This window comes from Equus asinus, chromosome 20 (assembly GCF_041296235.1).
Source record: "Equus asinus isolate D_3611 breed Donkey chromosome 20, EquAss-T2T_v2, whole genome shotgun sequence".
In the NCBI taxonomy this organism is placed as follows: Eukaryota; Metazoa; Chordata; class Mammalia; order Perissodactyla; family Equidae; genus Equus; species Equus asinus.
In genome coordinates, this window is record NC_091809.1 from 97,069,817 (window position 1) to 97,090,910 (window position 21,094).

General features: G+C 39.8%; 1 long non-coding RNA gene across 1 annotated transcript in view; it reads right to left on the reverse strand.

The window, feature by feature from the left end:
- LOC106833081 (uncharacterized) overlaps nucleotides 1-21,094 on the reverse strand; it is a 60,895-nt gene that overhangs the window by 34,833 nt on the left and 4,968 nt on the right. Inside the window, exon 2 of the long non-coding RNA XR_011495896.1 lies at nucleotides 18,235-18,363. This is a non-coding gene — a long non-coding RNA (uncharacterized lncRNA). The remainder of the gene's footprint in view (nucleotides 1-18,234; nucleotides 18,364-21,094) is intronic.

The window sequence follows — 21,094 nt, forward strand, 5'->3', positions numbered from 1 at the left end:
CCTTATCAAGAGATCTTGATGACCCAATTCAAGTGTTTTTTAAACATTATTTGGAAACATAGCTCCTTACTGATGAATTCAAATGTTTTAGATGTTTGAAAAAACTTTTCTAATGAATTCTTTGTATGACTGAATAATTAATTCAAGGCACTTAAAAAGTATTACCTGAGATTCACGCGGCTTTCATCTGGGCAGAGTAAAATAAAACATTAGTCTAATACTTTTTCCCTATTCTCCCATCCTTAGGAAGACAAGAATACAAATCAAACCTTTCTTTCAACCAAGTCACATTGACCAGTTCAGAATATATTTATTCAGAATTAAAATACATTCACTATTTAAATCTTAACTTTGAATCTACTTTTTTCTTCTTTTATTATTAGTATCATCCCTCCGTGTAAAAAAATATTTTGGATCAGGCTAAAATCCCCTTTTACGGCCTTTAACAATCCGGATCTGTCCCCTGCCACTTAGGTAACCATTGATAACACTTTCATTTTTGACTTTCCAAACTTTTTTCTCGGCGTTTCTGTACGCGCATGCATACATCCCCATGGGAAAGGGAAACAAGGTCGTCTCCTACAGTCCCCCTCCCTTATTTGCGGTTTCGCTTTCCACGGTTTCAGTTACCCAATTGGGAAATTTCTAAAGCTCTTTCAAAAAGTGAAAATGGTTCTCCAAGCAGAGTTGGAGTCAGGTAAGGAAGGCACTATTTCAGAGAAAGGTACTTCAGACATATAATAATAATTAGACAAAGACTGAAAAAGAAAGCAAAATAAACAAAAACCTCCACAAAACCGAAAGTCTTCCTGAAGGTGGAGGTGAAAGGAAAGGAACTGCAAAGTCTTTTCCACGCTCTGGCTCTCGTCTATTAACTTCTCATCTGTTCAAGCTTAAAAACAAAACAAAACAAATGAAATGCAAAATAATGTCCTCTTGAATGAGGTGCTAAGCCAGAGGCATCCACAAAGCAATTGGTCCTGCTTGCTTCTTTCCTCTCTGCCTGCAATAAAGAAATTCAAAGGAGCAACTAAAGGACTACATTTCTAGTGCTAGAAAACCAAGTCACCTCATTCCTACCAAATGACCAAACACCTCTAAAGCCCCCTCAGCGTTTAGTGAACGCTTCTTTCACTTGCTCTGTTCTGGTCTTTGGACACTTGGTCTTCCTCCAGGGCAGCCTGTGGCAAATACACAGTAATACTCAGTAGAAGCAGAAACCCTGGTGAGGAACTTGGATTTCTTCTTGCATCACTGTTTACGGAGGATCAGGGAGAGGCCCTACATCAACTCTTCAGGCACTGTGTTATTCTCTGTGTCTGCTCCACCAAGCTCCTTGTTGTGGTTGTGACTTTTTTGGGGATGATGTTGAATACCAGAGAGAACTATGGAGATATTTGCAATGTCACCAGCCCCATCACTGGCCCCTGCTGACCGAGTAACCTTGGTTTGTATCATGTCATCACTTCACTCCATATCCCATGGCTACAGATAATTGAGTGAATTGAGTGAAGAACAACCAATACATAGGCTGGCCCACATCCTGTACAGCGGGAAGGCATAAAATGCTTTGTCTTAACTGAGGTAGGGGTTTGCTTACTAAAGACTGAACCTTACAAAAAATGTGGATGTGTGAAAATTTTCAGTTTATGTATTGCAAGCACTTTCTGTCATCCAGGGTAGAAAAAACAGCTAGCTTTTGGGAGCAGACCCTCTCTGCATCCTGGGAAGTACTATTTTTCCATGACTTTTTACTTATATTGATATAAATCAAGTATCAACTTTTCTTGGGAAATTCAATGAAAATACCAAAAACAGAGGATTTATAGTGAAAAACTGTGTCCTATTTAGAATAGGTATGTCTTTTAGAAGAACCATGTCCCTGAAAATGATATTAAAGACATTTTCCCCTAATCTGTAATTAGAATAGCCTATACCTAAAAATCACTGTTTTGAAGAAATGGATGTGTTTCTGTCCAAGTAATTAAAAATAGGAAATTAGGGCCGGCCCCGTAGCCGAGTGGTTAAGTTTGTGCACTCCGCTTCAGCGGCCCAGGGTTTCGCCAGTTTGGATCCTGGGCGCAGACATGGCACCACTCATCAGGCCATGCTGAGGTGGTGTCTCACATAGCACAACCAGAAGGACCTACAACTAGAATGTACAACTATGTACTGGGGGCCTTTGGGGAGAAGAATAAAAAAAAAAAAAGAAGATTGGCAACAGTTGTTAGCTCAGGTGCTAATCTTTAAAAAAGAAAAATTTAAAAAAAATTAAAAAATAGGAAATTAGAGCCAGAGACAAACCACAATTATCCAAAATGAACTTGACGGCTTGGTTGTAAGCCTATTTTGTGATATTGTTAAAAATTAAATGTTTCATATTTTGGCAAACGTACTCCTCATTATTTTCAAAAGAATTTTCTGGTGAGAGCCTAAGGTGAGAAAGGACAGCCTCAAGGGTGGGGGATAAAAAGAATGCGTGTTTCCACCTTCACTCACCCTGGGGAAAAAAATTCTGGAGCATAAAATGAGGACTCTGTGGGAAAGACAAAAGCAATTTTCCCTCCTGGAGCCTTGGGAATTTGAGGAACGGACCTAAGGGAGGAGAACTTTGCTCAAGGGTACCCTAGCAAGAATTAGGCTGGCCCTAGAGAAAATACCTTATATGATTACTATAATGGTGGATATATGTCATTATATACTTACCAAACCCCATAGAATGTACAAGACCAAGAATGAACCCTAAGGTAAACTATGGACTCTGGGGGATTACGATGTGTCAGTGTAGGTTCATCACTTGTAACAAATGTACTATCCTGGTGGGGGACATTGGTAATGGGGAGGCTATGCATGTGTGGGGACAGAGGTGTATGGGAAATCTCTGTACCTTCCTCTCAATTTTGCTGTGAACCTAAAACTACTCTAAAAAAAATAAAACCTTTTAAAACCACAGCAACAAACAAACAAACAAAAGAATTAGGCTGGCCCTCACATGAGGGTAAGATAAGGCACAGTTTCCACTCTGCTGAGGCAGATGGGGGCCAGCACTAGTGTGAGGGGAGCGAGGCACCCAGCATGCAGCATTTCCGGAGCCGCTCCCTCTCAGGGTGTGCAAGTGCACGGCTGGCATCCCAGAGTGAGTACCTTCGGAAATTTTATGTCCTGGGCGCCTTGCTTGCCTTCCCCCTAGTCCTGGCCCTGCGTGGCACTCTGAACTACTGGGGAATGAGCTGTGGCAAACAGAGTCTCATTCACAGCAGTTTGATTGCAGAATCCTGAAAGATTTAGTTAGCTAAAGACGAGAGCGGAGGCCAGAAGTCTGCTCTCCGAGGGGCTGCTGCATGCAATATGCTGCTTTGGCGTATTAATTACTTTGAGCTGAAGGTGCTTGAGAAACAGCAGAGGCGAGGAGGGCTCAGTGACCTCTCCGTTTCTGCCTAAAAGCAGACCATAAAACTTCCCATGAGAAAGGTACCCTCTCTGTACCAGGAAGAGAAGAACATTCTTATCACCAGAGACCAGGAGTCAGTGCCAAAATGGAGCTGTACAAACCAACCTACTAAACAATCCTTATCTCCCATTAGTTTCTCTCGTGTATTTCTTGGTCACTTCCTCACAATTTACCATTTCTAGAAGTTTAACTTCTTTTCCTTTGTCTTGTCACTCCTCTACAAATTTATCATTCTTTGTTTTACAAAAAAGTATTTAAGCTGTCGGTTCTAAATGCTTCTTCAGGTCTTCAGTTTTCCTATGAAGGCTCCAAGTGCATGTAAAAAATTTAAATGAAATTTGTATACTTTTCTTCTGTTAATCTGTCTTGTGTTAGTTTAATTCTCAGTCCTGGTCACAGAACCTAAGAGGATAGAGGAAAGGTTTTTCCTCCCCGACATGGGCCATAAGTATATTGAAGAGAATGATTGGAAGTTTGAATATACAGAAACTGTGAGCTGGAGAAAAGATAAAGGGTGAGGAAGTCAGTTGGTAATAGGGAGAGAAACAGATGCAGATAGTGGATCGTGTCACATTAGAGAGAGAGTTCTTGAATTGCTCCTGCTGAGGGCCCGAGAGCTGTTTTGGATTCTGCATGACCACCCAGTCCACGGGACCCAGCCCTACCACGGTTCCCGCCATTCATGAGTGCATCTTTCTGGAGCGGCCTGCAGAAAATGTCTCTAACTTAAGCAGAAGGAAATTTATTCAAAAGGCGTTAGGGATATAATCAAATTGACAGGAGGTGGGAGAGTCAGGTTTGAGAACGGGAGGGAACCAAGACAGCCCTGGAGACAATAGCAGTCTCTGTGGCAAGAATGGTCTGATTAGGATGCTGTTACACAAGCAGAAGGGAAAACCCGACCATTGTTAGCTTAGTTTCCTTGTCCCTGGGCTAAAGATTCAAATTCCAGGGAGGGAATACACAGTGCCCTAGCTTGGGTCATAAGCCAAGTCCCAAATAATTACTGCATTAATCAGAGTGGAAGAGGCAATGGGGGAAAAAAAGGAAATTGGGGTGTTAAGAAGGGGAAAAGAGGAATATTGGGAAGCCAAACGAGGAACTGTCACTGCCCAGCAAATGGCTTTTTGTCCTTTCCTGAGTTCCCATGGGCCTTCCCATGTGCCTGAAATTCCGGTCTTTTTATTTCTGTGACTACCGGAGCTGTTACTTGAATGTTTCTCAGTCTCTTGCAACGAAAACAGCTGAGGCAGATTGCTGAGGAAAAGGCGCTGTTCTGTTTTCTTTGTTTGTCTCCTACAGAAATTATTAAACCCTCTCAAAAAGGCCCCAACTTGCTTCTTCAGGCAGTGTTTGGCTCTACTGGATTCTCTTAACTTGTGTCTTCTGCCAGCTTTCTCTGGGGACATTGTCCACCTAGGAAGGGAAGAGGTCATAATGGTATAGCATTTCCTTTTTCAGTTAATGCTTTAACCTGGTGTGGCTCAGAGATCAGCTCAAACAGGGGCAATACATGGGCCCTCACACTCTCTCTTTTTTTTTTTTATTGCGATATAATTCACATGCCATAAAATTTGCCCTTTTAAGGCATGCAATTTGGTAGTGGTTGTATATTCACAAGCTTGTACAACTATCACCACCATATAATTCCAGAACGTTTCTATCAGTTACTGCCCATTGTCTCCTCCCCTCAACCCCCAACAACTACTAATCTATTTTCTCTCTCTATAAATTTGCTTATTCTGGACATTTCATACAAATGAAATCATATAATATGTGGCATTTTGTGTCTGGCTTCATTCACTTAGTATAATGTTTTTGAAGTTCATCCATGGTTAAATGTGTATCAGAACTTTTATTTCTTTTGATGGCTAAATAATATGCCATTGTATGAATACATCACAGCTTATCCATTCATAATTGATAGAGATTTGGGTTGTTTCCACTTTTTGGCTATTATTAATAATGCTGCTATGAACATCATGTATAAGTTTTTGTGTCAGCATATGTTTTCAATTCTATAGGGTATATACCTAGGAGTATAATTACTGGGTCATATGGTAATTCTATGTATAACATTATGAGAAACTGACAAATGGTTTTCCAGAGTGGCTGCACCATCTGCAGGTATGAGGGTTCCATTCCACATCCTCAACACTTTCGATCATTTTTATTTTAACCATTCTAGTGGGTGTGAAATGGTATCTCATTGTGGTTTAGATTTGCATTTCCTTAATGGCGGATGATGTTAAGCATCTATTTTTTTGTGTGAGGAAGATTGACCCTGAGTTAACATCTGTTGCCAATCTTCCTCTTTTTGCTGGAGGAAGATTGTTGCTGAGCTAGCATCTATGCCCATCTTCTTCTATTTTATGTGGGATGCCACCGCAGGGTGGCTTGTGTAGTGATGCCAGGTCTGCACCCAGAATCTGAACCTGCGAACACCAGGCTGCTGAAGTGGAGCATGCGAACCTAACCACTGCAGCACCAGGCCAGCCCCTGAAGCCCCTTTTCAGTTCTATGGGCCATTTGTGTAAATTCTCTGGAGAAATGTCTATTCAAATCCTTTGCCCATATTTTAAACGGATTGTCTTTTTATCGTTTAGTTGAAAGTGTCCCTATGTATTCTAGATATCAGTCTCTTATCTATGATTTGCAAATATTTTCTCCCATTCTGTGGTTTGTTATTTCACTTTCTTGACATTGAAGCACAAACATTTGTTTTTTTTAAATATCGGCACCTGCGCTAATATCTATTGCCAATCTTTTCTTTCTTCTTTTTCTCCTCAAAGCCTCCCAGGACATAGTTGTATATTCCAGTTGCAGGTCCTTCTGGCTGTGCTATGTGGGACACCACTCCAGCATGGCTTGATGAGCGGTGCCATGTTGGTGCCCAGGATCCGAACAAGCGAAACTCTGGGCTGCTGAAGAGAAGTGCTCAAACTTAATCACTTGCCCATGGGGCCAGTCCCCGCACAAACATTTTTAATTTTCATGAAGTCCAATCTATTTTTTATTTGGTTGCTTGTGCTTTTGGTGGCATATCTGATCATTAGCTAATCCAAGGTAACAAAACCTCACCCCTATGTTTTCTTCTAAGAGTTTTATAGTTCAAGCTCCTACATTTAGGTCTTTGATTTATTTTGAGTTAAATTTTGTATATGATGTGAGGTAGGGGGTCCAAATTCTCTCCTTTGCATATGGATATCTAGTTGTCCCAGCATCATTTGTTGAAAAGATTATTCTTTTCCCCATTGAATTGTTTTGGTGCCCTTGTTGACAATCAAATGGCTGTAAATGCAAGGGTTTATTTCTGGACTCTCAATTTGACTCCATTCATCCATGTTGCTATCTTTATGTTGGTGCCACACTCTCTGGGTTGCTGTAGCTTTGTAGTTAGTTTTGAAATCAAGAATTCTGTGTCCTCCAACTTTTCAAGGCTGTTTTTGCTATTCTGGGTCCTTTGCTATTCCAGGTGAATTTTAGGATCAACTTGTCAATTTCTGCAAAAGAAAAGCTGCTGGAGTTTTTATAGGGATTGCACTGAATCTGTAGGTCAACTTGAAGAGTATTGCCATCTTAACAATATTAAGTTTTCCAATCTACGAACACGTCTTTGCATTTATTTAGATCTTCTTTAATTTCTTTCAAAATTTTTAATAATTAAAAAAATTTGTTTCTTGAGCCAGCCCTGATGGTCTAGTGGTTAAGGTTTGGCACTCTCACTACTTGGGTGCCCTGGGTTCGCTTCCTGGTTGTGGAACCACACCACCTGTCTGTCAGTTGCCATGCCGTGGGGGCAGCTCACATAGAAGAACTTACGACTAGGATATACAACCATGCAATCAGGCTTTGGGGAGAAGAAAAAAATTTGGATTCTTTCCAAAAAAAAATTATTTATAAGTATTTTATTTCTTTGATGCTTTTGAAAATGGAATTGTTCTCAATTTTCTTTTGACTGTTCTTTGCTGGTGTACAGAAGTACAACTGATATTTTGTTTTGATATAGTATTCTGCAACTTTGGTAAATTAATTCTTTTCTTAGTTGTGTGGTTTTAGTGGAGTCCTTAGGATTTTCAATATATAAGATTATGTCATATACAAGTAGAAGTGGCTTTTACTTCTTCCTTTCCAATCTGGATGTCTTTTTTTTTTTTAATTAGATAATGTGGATGCCTTTTATTTCTATTTTTTTGCCTAAATACCCTAACTATAGTCTGCAGCACAATGTTGACTAGAAGTGGCAAGAACAAACATCCTTGTTTTGATCTTAAGGGAAAGCTTTAAATCTTTCACCACTAAATATGATGTTAGCTGTGGTTTTTCAGAGATGCCCTTTATCAGTTGAGGAAGTTTCCTTCTATTCTTAGTCTGTTGAATGTTTTTATCAGAAATATTGAGATGATCATATGGTTTTTAAACTTTATCCTATTAATGTGGTATATTACATTGATTTTTGTATGTTTAACCAACCTTGCATTCTTGGCATAAGTTCCACTTGGTTACAGTGTAAAATCCTTTTTATTTGCTGCTGGATTTGGTTTGCAAATACACAAATATGTAGCTATTACTTTGCTGAGGATTTTTGTGACTATATTCATGAGGGATGTTGGCTTGTAGTTTTGTTTTGTTTTTTGCCTTGTGATGTCTTTGGTTTTGGTATTAGGGTAATACTGGCCCCATAGAATGAGTTAGGAAATATTCCCTCCTCTTCTACTTTTTTGAAGAATTTGTGAAGGCCTTTAGTAACGCAACTAAGGTCAAGAAAATGAAAGACTGCTTTGTGCTGGATAATTCTATCCTTCTGGGTTATAAGAATACAAAATATTACATACAAAGATAGACTCTTATGAACAAGGTACTAAATATTTAAAAGACAAAAATCAAGCCAAGAAGTTTTCTCCCAGATAAAGTTTAAACTCTTCTAAAATTTCTAGAGGTAAGCTATTTATTTAAGCTATATCACAAATTTATTTTTAGACTAATGATCATTGTGTTTGTGAAAAGAGAAATACAGCATATTCTTTGAAAAGCATTCAAGCAACACTGCAACATATTAATAAGACAGTAAAAAAATAATCAAAATCCTATCACTCAGAAATAATCATCAGAAATATTTGGTGAACACCATTTCAGACGGTGTGCTCTCTATCACAGCTATTTAATTCCATATTTAAATGTTTTCCTTGTTTACCACTAATCCTTTTACTTTACCTTCTCTATACTTAAATCTCATGGATGTATGGATTTTATTGATAGCAGTTTTATTCTAGGACTCCTGCGTAATGTGATTCCTGAGCTCCTTTCGGCTTAGGAATGTAAATATGCTTCCTTATATGCACACTACTTGGCTGTGTAATATTCCTGTCTCACATTTTAACTTTCTAGATATTGCTGTTATCTTCTGGCATTGGATATTGCTGTGGAAGAGTGGAGGATAATCCAATTTCCTCTCTTACGGATAACCTTCTTTTTCTGTGTGGATGCCTGAAGAATATTCTTTAATCCTTGAAATTCAATTTAATTTGACGTGTTTCATCTCAGGTCAATCATTTCATATCACTTTCTTCTGGAACAAGATGGGCCCTTTCATTTGCAGATTCAGTTTAATGTATTTTTTTTCTGCTGCATTTTTTAGGCTCACTCTTTTAGGGATAACAATTAATTTTATGTTGGATAATGTTTATCCTCTGCAATGACTAACTTCTCATTAATTGCCTTGACTTTTATTTTCTTCTCCTCTGCCATTGCAATGATTAGACAGGCTTTCTTTTGTGTCAGAAATCGCATTTCAGTTGTGTCCGTTCTGTTTCTTGCTATTTCATAGTAATTTGTCAGATGACAGTTGGTGTTATTTAAGTCCTTAAATTGTTTTCTTAACTCTGTAATTTCCTTTTTCATCTCCTGCTGTTCTTTTATCTATCTTCAAGCTCTTGCTTTATTGAATGAATATTCTTATTAAATTTTCCTTAGGTGAAAAGTACTCACGAACATTTTTATTCTGTTGCTTAGTAGTGACTATGCATAGTATTTAAATAGTTACAGATATTTCTTCTTAAACATCCCACACTGCTCTAAGTTTTCAGCATTCGAGTATTTTTAAGGAAGGGGGAGAATGTTTAATGTGGGTCCCTATTTCTATCCTGTTTTAATCCTATCAGTTATGATGCTTCTGGCCACAAATAACAGAATCTCTAACTAACAATGTTTTCAACAATAAACACATTCTATTATCTCACGTATCTAGTATCTAGAGGTAGTCAGTTCCAAGGTTGGTTTCTCAGTTTAACTATACCATGAAGGATCTAGGCTCTCCCCATCTTTCTGCTATGCCATACCTCAAAATCACAAGATGGCTGCCACGGCTCCAAGATTCAAGTCCATACACACCAGCATCCCAGGTAGCAAGAAAGGGGAAGGAACTAAAAGGGCCTCATCTAGAAAAACCTTTTCTTCAGAAAGGCAATTCTTCCTCAGAACCCTCTTCCTTCGACCCTCAACTCCTAAACAGACTTCTCCTTCCATTTGCCAGAATTGCATCATATGTCCTTTCCTAAATCAGTCAGTGATAAAGGAGAATTGGGTTGTTCTGATTGGTCTAAGACAGTGATTCTCAACTGAAGGTGATTTTATCCTCCAGGGGACATTTGAGAATATCTGGAAGCATTTTTAGTAGTCCAACTACAAACCAAAATTGGAGTTCCATCTGGCAAGGGCGAAGTGGGGGACAGCAGTTGAGCATATGCACTCCCTATCTACACACCATCATCTAGTGGGAGGAAACCTAGTTTCGGCTAGAATACTAATCAACAATTTATTTATCTTACCAAAAGGATTGTTAAAAAGTCTTTCCTTTGCCATAGAAAGGACAAAACAGAACTCAGAGAGATGTAGAGCTCTCAGGTATATAGAGAGAAATGCTTCAGAATCATGCAATCAGAAAAAGAGAAAAGCATTTGGGGTTTAACAAGTGAAAAATACTTGTGCAGAGTATTAGAAGAATAAACCTATGAAGGATAAAATAATCAAAACAGTCCTAAAAGTGAACTTTGTAAATAACTCTATGAATAAAAATAAGGGCTAAGTAAAACAGAGGATACGTTAGAAAAAAGGACATCTGTGGTATATAGAACAAGGAGTCCTCAAAGATACCTACGCCCTGATCCCTGGAGTCTGTGAAGTTTACCTTATATGTGAAAGGGTTTTTTTTGTTGTTGTTGTTGTTTGGAGGAAGATTAGCCCTGAGCTAACATCTGCCAATCCTCCTCTTTTTGCTGAGGAAGACTGGCCCTCAGCTAACATCCATGCACATCTTCCTCTACTTTATATGTGGGACGCCTGCCACAGCATGGCTTTTGCCAAGCAGTGCCACTTCCGCACCTGGGATCCGAACTGGCGAACCCGGGGCGCCAAAAAGCAGAACGTGTGAACTTAACTGCTGCGCCACTGGGCTGGCCCAAAAGGCTTTTAACGATATGATTAAGTTAAATTGTCATGAGATGGGGAGATTATTTTTGGATTATCCTGGTAGGCCCAGTGTAATCACAAAGGTTCTTATAAAAGGGAGGCAAGAAGGTCAGAGTCAGAATAAGAAATGTGACAATAGAAGAAAAACTTGAAGTGGTGTGAAGAAGGGACCATTAGCCAAGGAATGCCAGTGGCCTCTCGAAACCAGAAAAGGCAAGGAAATGGATTCTCTCCTGGAGCCTCCAGAAGGAATCTATAACCCTGCTGACACTCATCTTAGACTTGACCTCCAGAAGTGTAAGATAAACTTGTGCTGTTTTAAGCCGCTAAGTTTGTGGTAATTGTTACAGCAGCAATAGAATATCCAAGTGCAGACAGACAGAGAACAAGAACAGCATGAGACACAGCAACAGCCCATCTAGAGGACTTGGAAAATGCAAAGATAAGGGGAATCAAATGTGAATCAAAACGCAGGCTATACCTGGCTAAACACTAAGTAAGAACTGTCATCATCTTTCATAGGGAGAAGGGAACTGGACATTTCTACAGGAATCCACTGTGTATTTGTTACAGTTTGAAGTATGTATTACTCAGCGTTCTCCAGAAAAACAGAACCAACAGAAGATTTTACATATGTGAGTGTGTGTTTGTGAGTATATATTTTTTTAGCAATTGTCTTATGCAATTGAGGGGGGCTGATAAGTCTGAAATCTGTAGGGTAGGCTGGCAATTCAGGTAAGAGTCGACGTTGCAGTCTTGAGAGTCCTGTAGAGCAGCAGGCTAGAAACTCAGGTAGGGTTTCTATGCTGCAGCCTTGAGGAGAATTCCTTCTTCTTCAGGAAACTTCAGTTTTTGCTCTTAAGGCTTGAACTGATTGAACGAGGCCCACACACATTATGGAGGGTAACCTGCTTTACTCAAAGTCTACTGATTTAAATGCTAATCACATGTGAAAAACACCCTTAAACAGAATACCTAGACTGGTGGTTCACCAAACAACTGGGCACCAATAGCCTAGCTAAGTCGACACATAAAATTAACCATCACAATGCACGTATGTACATTTAACTCTATAGTACAATACATTCATTAATTATCGACAAATCCTTTGTTATGTTCATCAACTTGTCTTATTAGTGTTTAGATCAAGATTCATAACCTGGTATCCATGGACCTCTGGAGGGTCACCCATCTGCAGGTCTGGGGAGAGGGTTCATGAAACTTCTCTGATTATATACAGCATTTTGAGTGGATGCATTTTTCTGGAGGAAAGGTCCACAGCTTTCACCATGTTCTCAGAATCTAGAAGGGTCTGAGACTGGCCAAGAAAGGTCAAGGAGCCACTACAGATAGACATCGAAACTGAGTGAACCATTTTTGACACTTGAAGGCCTAGTTCTGATGTCTAAAAAAGCAGCACCCTTACAGACTGCTCATCACACAAATAGAAAGTCCTCACCAACTGTAAATAACAGATTAAATATGCATCTCTGCTTTCCAACAAGGTTTTTCACATCTTACTCTGATATGATATTACAAGGGAGATGGAACAGTCCCACAGTTCAGTCCAAAATGAGTTTTTCAGAAGCAAGTTTTTGCTTATTATAATTTTATGGGCAAGCTATTTAGTTAATACATGGCAGTGGAGTAAGCAACAGTGAGAAGGCTTTCAAAATCTTAGAAATGAGAAAGAATGCTGCCCTCTGAATCCTAAACTTACCAACTCAGCACACATGAGAAGGCAGCAAAGCGTCTCCTAGGCCCTCAGAACAGCTGTGTGGTTAAAGCGAATGAATCAATTAATAGAGGAAACTAGTATTTTAAAACAGTTCAGACTATAAAGGGCTGCACAGGGGAATTTCTGTTAAGGACATTACAGTTGTATATAGATGACACATGCATTTGTCAAACCCCATAGAATTATGCATCACAAATAGTGAACTTTTCTGCATGAAAATTTTAAAAATATCAACCAGGATGTGCAAGGATCCCAGGATGGTGTGTGGACAGTGACGAATGAATCTAATTGTATTACAAATGTATGATATAATTTCACTGAAGGAAGTGGGGAAAACAGGTGCTAACCTAAGTAACTTTGGAGAACTATGTTTTGACTGGATACTTTAAGGCTAAAGACAAAAAGAATCATACATAAGCACTAGATTCTAATTGGCATGAGTTAGCATTTCTGAAACTGCTTTACATGTATACCAGGGTAGAATAAATAAATAAGCTGTAGACGATATGAGCCAGATTTCTCACTGGCAGAGAATAAAGTTAAAAATTAATCAAGGAGAGAAGGCTTGACTGAATCCTGTAGTGCTGTGTTATAGTTGGGGATCTCTGGATGAACTAAAGTGTATTTTAATATATATGCAGATAGATACAGAGATGAATATAAACACATGTGTTTACATGTTAATGTAAATATCTATGTGCACACACACAAACAGATCGGCTAGCTCTGTTCACTGAGTGGGCCTAGGAGTGGCACCTCAGTAGCAATGAGCACATCCAAGACCCAAATCTTGGTTTCTAAATACAGTTCTCCAATAAAAGGACACAGGAGGTAACCTGGAAGAGTTCTCAAAGCCAGAAAAATCTGGCCAAAGCTGAAACAATTTGAGCAACAAAATAACGATAGTATTCAATTGTAACCCAAAGAATAAAGTAAATATCCACAAGCCCATACTGATATAAATAAACAATTGAATATATAAGTAAATAGGTAAGTGAGGGAGAAAAAACAAATTTCCCTTACAGAATTCAGAACAATATTTGTGGACACTTCCCCCTCCACGAAGTAGAGCTTAATTCCCTTCTCCTTGAGCGTAGGCTGGACTTAGTGATTTGCTTCCAAAGAACAGAGTATGGGAAAGAAAAATAGTAACGTTACGGTGGAGAATACTGGCAGGCCCTACCTTAACCAAGTGGGTAAGGTCAACATCATCAGTGATAAATCGTGTTAATACCATATGCCCCCTGATAATATGTGAGGAAAAGGCACTTCACCTTTGTGGTAATTTCCCCCAAAACTCGTAACTCTGGTGTAATCGTGAGAAAAGCCCAAACTGAAGGACATTCTACAAAATATCTGACCAGTACTCCTCAAAACTGTCAAAGTCATGAAAACCAAGGAAAGACTGAGAAACTGTCAAAGACTGGAGGGGATTAAGGAATTGTGATGACTAAATGCAATGTGGGATACTGGGTCAAATACTTGCATAGACAAAGGACATTAGCGGAAAACTGGTAAAATCTGAATAAAAGGCCACAGTTAATGGTATAATACCAATGTTAATTTCTTACTTTTGACAACTGTACCATGCTTGTGTAAGATGTTAACATTAGGGGAAGCTGGGTGAAGGGTGTATAGGAACTCTCGATACTACCTCTGCAACTTTTTAGTAAATCTAAAATTATTCCAGGGGCCGGCCCATTGGCCGAGTGATTAAGATCGCGCACTCTGCTTCGGCAGCCCAGGGTTTCGCCAGTTCAAATCCTGGGCATGGACATGGCACTGCTCATCAAGCCATGCTGAGGCGGCATCCCACATGCCACAACTAGAAGGACCCACAACTAAAAATACACAACTATATACTGGGAGGCTTTGGGGAGAAAAAGGAAAAATAAAATCTTTAACATTATTCCAAAAGAAGCAGGCTCAGGAAAAGCAAATTCTGACAGAGTGTCTAGTACAAGAAAAGTGTTCTTCTGCGGGTCAGGAATATTTCCTCAGGCCTTAGCTGGCTGAAATATGCCTCAGGTCTGTCTCCTTTGGCTGGAATTCCCTGATTACCCAACAACTTTTGGACTGCCGATGCGGCCTACAGGAGGCTGTGGTCCTGGGAGGCCTGCGTTGAAGAGGGCACATGAGCATCCTGTCACTACAGAAATATATCTCCTGATTATAAATCAATCAACTGGTACTCGGGCCAATTGCACCAACCTCAGAAAATTTTGTTATTAATCTCTCACTGAGAACCTGCTCATTCTAGGGTCCAAAGTCTGCTTTCTTGTCTAGCAAGTCTCAAATTCAGGCCCTGCAATCTGATGGGTTCCCTTCCTAACTCCTGCACACTCCCACACCCAGCCCTTTATCTATGTTGTTGCTGCAGTCCATTAGGCCTCCTGGCAGCCAGCTCTCCCAGCAACACTGCCAGTAACACCATACTTGCTATTTTGGATACCTTGGCATCCCTTCCACTTTCCTGAGTAACATCAGTACCAGTTTCAAAAGTGAGATTCCTTCAGCCCCCTTGATGTTTTTAAGTAGAAGTTGTGGCTGTATTCTGGAAAAATTAGGGCACTACACCGATAAAAAATGACTGGAATCCAGCCTTTACCAGCTTCCTACCATGTTGAAAGAAAATAAGTTGATTTTCTCTCTCCTATATAACTAATTTTTCTTTAATCTGTGTTCTTTCCTTGTGCTTTTCCTTATCATTCTACAGCTGAAGGCCTGTGTAACCTGAATTGCCACTTTTCTTTTCAGAGATGAAGAAATATTCGTATCACCTGTATATCAAGCATTAGGTCCTTCCCCTTTCTCACTTTTTACTGTTTCTAAAACTTTGCCTTGAACTTCAAGTTCTTCTGGCCACTATGGCTCTAGCTGGTTACCAATAATTTTTAGTTTAACTGTGGTACCTGAGAGTTTCCTTCCCACTCAGATTTCACCAAACCCTTGAAAACTACAACGTGTTGGCGAGTCGAGCAAAGGCAGGCAGAGCATCTTTGTACGTGAAGCCAGAATGAGAACTCAGGGTGCTCAATATTTCTTACCTCTTCATTTTTCAAATTTTATTACACATAATTTTTTTTCTGATTACTACAGTAAATAAACACTTGACTTTAAAGAAACGGATGGGGTAATTTTTGACTGACAGAATTTTTGTCCTGTTACTACAGACAAGCCTGGACTTAGGAATGCGTGACTTCTGTGTATTCCTCCCCCAGGATTGGGTAGAGCAGGAAATTTCCTTCCCTCTACACTGTGGATGAGCAGTTAACCCCACCTTGTTCTCCTCTCTGGGAGCTGATCCTTGTCAGTCTCAGGGCCTCGACTCAGTTTCCCCTTCCATTCTGGTCCCTATTTCTGTACTGTGCCCATGGTGGGAAAGGTGAGAGGGATAGCAAGCAAGAAAGGGAAGAAAAAGCCCCGTCTGCTGTTGCCATGGTATTATTCCACACCATGTCCTTCATCCCCTCCTAACTTTTATACTTCCCTTTGGTCAAGAAAGGGTGACTGGACTGGGAATTTCCAAAGCTGAGATTTTATGAAGAGGAGAAGGAGCGAGAAAGGGCAGACTCCATCCCAATACATCTTGTGACCATAATTCTGGCACTTCCTGATATACTGCCTCTCCCTTTTCCATAGAACTTTCTGTTAGGTTCTTTGTTACACTAATCTCTTGCCTCATAGTTTAGACTTTGGCCAGTTCCTTAGCCCTAAGGCCTGTCTTCCTTGCTCCCCAGCAATCCCACACCCCAGGCTGTTCTTGCACCAGTGCCAGTGCCCAGGGGAAAGGCTGTCAGAGGGAAGAGAATGGCACCTCGAGGGGGATGGTAATGAGGGAGGATTTGCTTCTAGCACTTCAAGATGGAATTCTGTCATTTACCTCAATAAACTTTAATAATATTGATATACTGCTCTCTTGGTTCATCTGTTTTATTAATAAATTACCTACTAACTTCCTAGTCTTTCCGTATTTTCAACGTAATCATATATTTCCGAGCGAAGATACTTGGTGGGCAAAGTTCAGGGGAGAAGGTAAGCCTGGATGTTTAAATTTGGGAGTTGTCAGCATGCATGTGATATTTGACACACAGACTGGAGGAAGGCGCCTGCTTCAATCCTTAGACTAAATTTTAGTAAAGCTCAATTTCCTTTTCATTTCTGTATAAATATATATTTTTAAAAATACATGTAATCGGAAGCTCTTCTATTTTCTTTCCACACATGCCTGGGGCACTGGACGCTCGCTTTGTGGAGCACTTTCAGGGATACAGAAATCCAGTCGCTGAGTTCTATGAAGTGCACATTTTGAATGTTAATACAAACTACCAAATTGCTTTTCAAGATGCAATTTACTAATTTACAAGCAGTTGATGAAGGAGTTCCTGTTTCTTCATATCCTTTCCTAAACTTCATATTATCAGACTTTATACCTGTCAGTTGTGGGCTGACCTCTCCCCTCAGGGATCGGATTCCTGCTCTAAGTGGCTCTCTCATTTGATGAGGAACTCCTCCTCTCACCTTAGCACTGAGCTTTAAGCTCCCAGAAAATAAGATATAATTCCACAGAAGTAAAATAAAAGTTTCATTAGTGGGTCAATAATTAAATATGGATTTAACCGTTTATTCTTTTCTGATCCCTAGTAAATGTTTTAAACATAATCATAATATGTCATAATGTTAAGACATTGTCACAGGGGTCCATTAAGCACTATTACCTTTTACCTGGCACAAAAGTAGGCCTTCAATAAATATTTGTTGAATAAACAGAAGGAACTGTCACTACATAATCATGTACAATTACAACTGGTGTCTCTCTTGATCCCTCTCTTTTCTTTGCTTCCCAGACATAAGGTATCAAGTCTCGTCAGTCCTACTATCTTTTATGGCCCTGTCCTCCTCTGAATTCCCAATACCATTGCCCAAATTATGGCCATCTAAATCTCCTATTTTTGTTTCCCATTCTCCTGTCCCAAGTTTTTTTCCTACCTCCCATCCAATCTCCATATGGCCACCAGAGTTATCTTTTCGTTGTTGTTGCTGAAGAAGATTCGCCTTGAGCTACATCTGTTGCCAATCTTCCTTTTTTGTTTTTCTTGAGGAAGATTGTCCCTGAGCTAACATCTGTGCCAATCTTCCTGTTTTGTATGTGGGATGCCACCACAGCATGGCTGACGAGTGGCATAGGTCCCCGCCTGGGATCTGACCTGTGAATGTGGGCTGGTGAAGCAGAGCATGTTGAACTTAACCACTATGCCATAGGACCGGCCCCTAGAGTTATCTTTCTAAAGCTCAATTAAATTAACATGAGTCTTCTTTCATAAAAAACTTCAATAGTACATGTCATGCGAGGCTTTTCATAATCTTTCTTTAATCTCTTTTTCCAACTTCATCTCTTACTATGTCTCATCAAGCACTCCTGCCCTCTATCCCAAACTCGAGGAAAGTCAAGCTCTTTATCACATTTCAACTTGTTGGTTACTCTCTGCTGTTTACGTGACATTCTACATGCTCATCTTCTGGCTGGAAAACAGTCATCTGACAATACCTTGCTCATCCTTTGGGATTCAACTATTACCTCGTCTGTGAAACTTTTCTTGACTCCTCTAGGCAGCTGATCCTCAGTGTTCCCACAGAACATTCTTTTGACTCTTCTCATAGCACTTATATTTTATTGTGTTCATCTTTTTTGCCATCTTGACCAATACTGTGCAACAGAAATACAAACCACATGTAATTTTAACTTTTCTAGTAGCTACACTAAAAAAACTAAAAAGAAACAGAGGGAAAGAATTTTAATAATATTTTTATTTAACCCAAGATATCCCAAGTATTGTCATTTCAACATGTAACTAACAGAAAACTTGTTAATACGGTATTTTATCTTTTTTTTGTACTAAGTCTTCAAAATCCTGTGTGGTTTTTGTACTTATAGTACATGCGAATCTGGACTGGTCACATTTCAAGTGCTTAACAGCCACATGTGGTTAGCGGCTACCATACTGGACAGCTAGTGTGAGCTGCAAAAGGAATGATATCTTGCTCATTTTTGTATTCCCAGGTGCCTGATTTGTAATAAATGAATGTTAAATGAATGAATAGCTAGTGTTGATTGCTTACCATGTAAAAGGCACTGTGATAAGTCATATACATAACTGTTTATTCTTTTCCTTATCACCAAATGGTTGCTTGGCATTCAACGGCTACTTAACAGTCATTAAGTACTTAGGTAGTCTTGGGAAAGCCACTTAACTTCTTATGATCTCTTTGTGAAAGGAGAGAGGGGATAGGCAAAGTGACTCCTAAAACCAGTTTTAAAATAGTATGGATAGAGGCCAGCCTGGTGGTGCAGTGGTTAGGTTCGCACTTACTGCTTTTTGGCGGCCCTGGGTTTGCCGGTTCAGATCCCGGGTGCAGACATGGCACCGCTTGGCAAGCCATGCTGTGGTAGGCATCCCATATATAAAGTAGAGGAAGATGGGCATGGATGTTAGCTCAGGGCCAGTCTTCCTCAGCAAAAAGAGGAGGCTTGGCAGCAGTTAGCTCAGGGCTAATCTTCCTCAAAAAAGAAAATAAGTAAATAAATAAGTAAAAAAAATAAAATAGTGTGGATATAAATAAATGTAGAGGAAGAATAAGTTTTAGGGAACAATGTTGTGCAGTGGAAGGGCACATACTTTGGAATTAGACACATCCAGGTTAGAATTCACAACTCCACTACTCAGTTATATGCTCTTAGGCAATTTAATTAGATTCTCCAATCTTCCACTTCCTTATCTGTAAAACGAAGACAGTAATACCTACCTTGTTGTGAGGTTTGGAAATAATATCTATAGTGTTTGGCGTATTAGTATATCTTTAAAAAATAGAAGATAGGCAGTATTATTGGTTCTGGGAAGTCTTTCACTCTATTTTCTTTTCCTTAAGAATTAATAATCTTAAAGGTAAGCCTTTAGATAGGGCTTACAATGTGCCAGAAACTGTGGTAAGTGCTTTAAAATAATAACTCATTCAGCTTTATAACACCCCTAGGAGGTAGGTGCTGCTATTGTTATTTCCTTTTACCCCCTGAGAAACTGAGGCACGGAGGGTAAATAACTCGTCCAGAGTCACACAGAGAATAAGTCGTGGTGCTGGGATTCCACAGGCAGGATTTCAGTTCTAGAGTCCGGACTCTCATCACTATACTCCATTCTTCTCAAGCCAACCACTGCCGAATTCATTAGGAAAAACCTGCAATTGGCTGCTCTAATCCATAATCATAATAGAGTGATTAAATGGCTTTTTTTTTTTTGTGAAGAAACTGTAATCCATTCATGTTCTCTGCTCTGGAGAATAAGTGACTAGGGACTGAGTCAAAGTTTTATTTTCTTACAGTCGCACCTTTGTACATACTGGCAATGTTTTTACATGGAGGTATGGTTCGCTGCCTGAGGTTCTCCACTCCCGGGCGTTTGTTTGCAAATATTTCTGGGAGGAGGTGTTTCCCTAGAAGCTCAAGGGTGTGCTGGTACTGATCTTAGAGACTTCAGTCACAGTTCTCAAAACGCACCATCCAAAGAGCCAGAAATAGGAGAGTTAGAGTCTGTGGCTCGCACCTTGGACATGCTGTGATGTTGGAACCCAGAGGAGGAACAAGTGATTCTCATTTCTGGGCATCTGCAGCAGCTCTGTTCTGACTCATGTACAAAAGGAGTAAATCCCGAAAAAAGAAAAAGAAGAAAAGGAGCCAGGAAAAAGAAAAGAATAATCTCCAGGTCTCAGGGTTCTACTGAGTTATTACCACCAAGAAATGCGGTTCAAACACTGACAATGCCATCCACTAGAGAACGGCCAAACGACCCTCTCAGCAGATGTGGAAAGAAACTGGCTAGCAAGGTGGTTTCTTCTTTTCAGAATGATGCTTAGAAAATAGACAACAGATGATATTTACAGAAATGCTACAAATACTGTTCCTCTTCCTCCCAACACCTGTGAGCTAGGTAACACCAGAGACAGTTGAAAATGTGGAGGCAAAATTTTACCTCCATCTTCTCAGGGTTTTTCAGCTGGGCCTGAGAATTAAACTGATATAAGACAGATGAACCAGAGAAAAGTATACAAATTTACATGTTTTACATGATACAGGAGCTCTCATAAGAAAAGACTCAAAGAAATGGCAAAGCCTATAGGCCTTTACAATAGGTCGAACAAAGACAGGCAATTGTGGGAAAGTAACTAAACCATATGGGGAAGCTAAGGGAAGACAAGAATTATTTTAACAATCCTATTTATACAGGATTTTCTTGGCTTTGATTCCCCAATGAAGAAGGTTTCTTTTCTTCTCGTATAGGGAGAGCATCTTTCACACGGGAGCTCTTACCTCCGGTTTTCAGGAAGAAGAGGTCAGAATGCCCTCTTGCATCTACTGTTTTTAAAGTGCCTTTAGCTCAAAATAG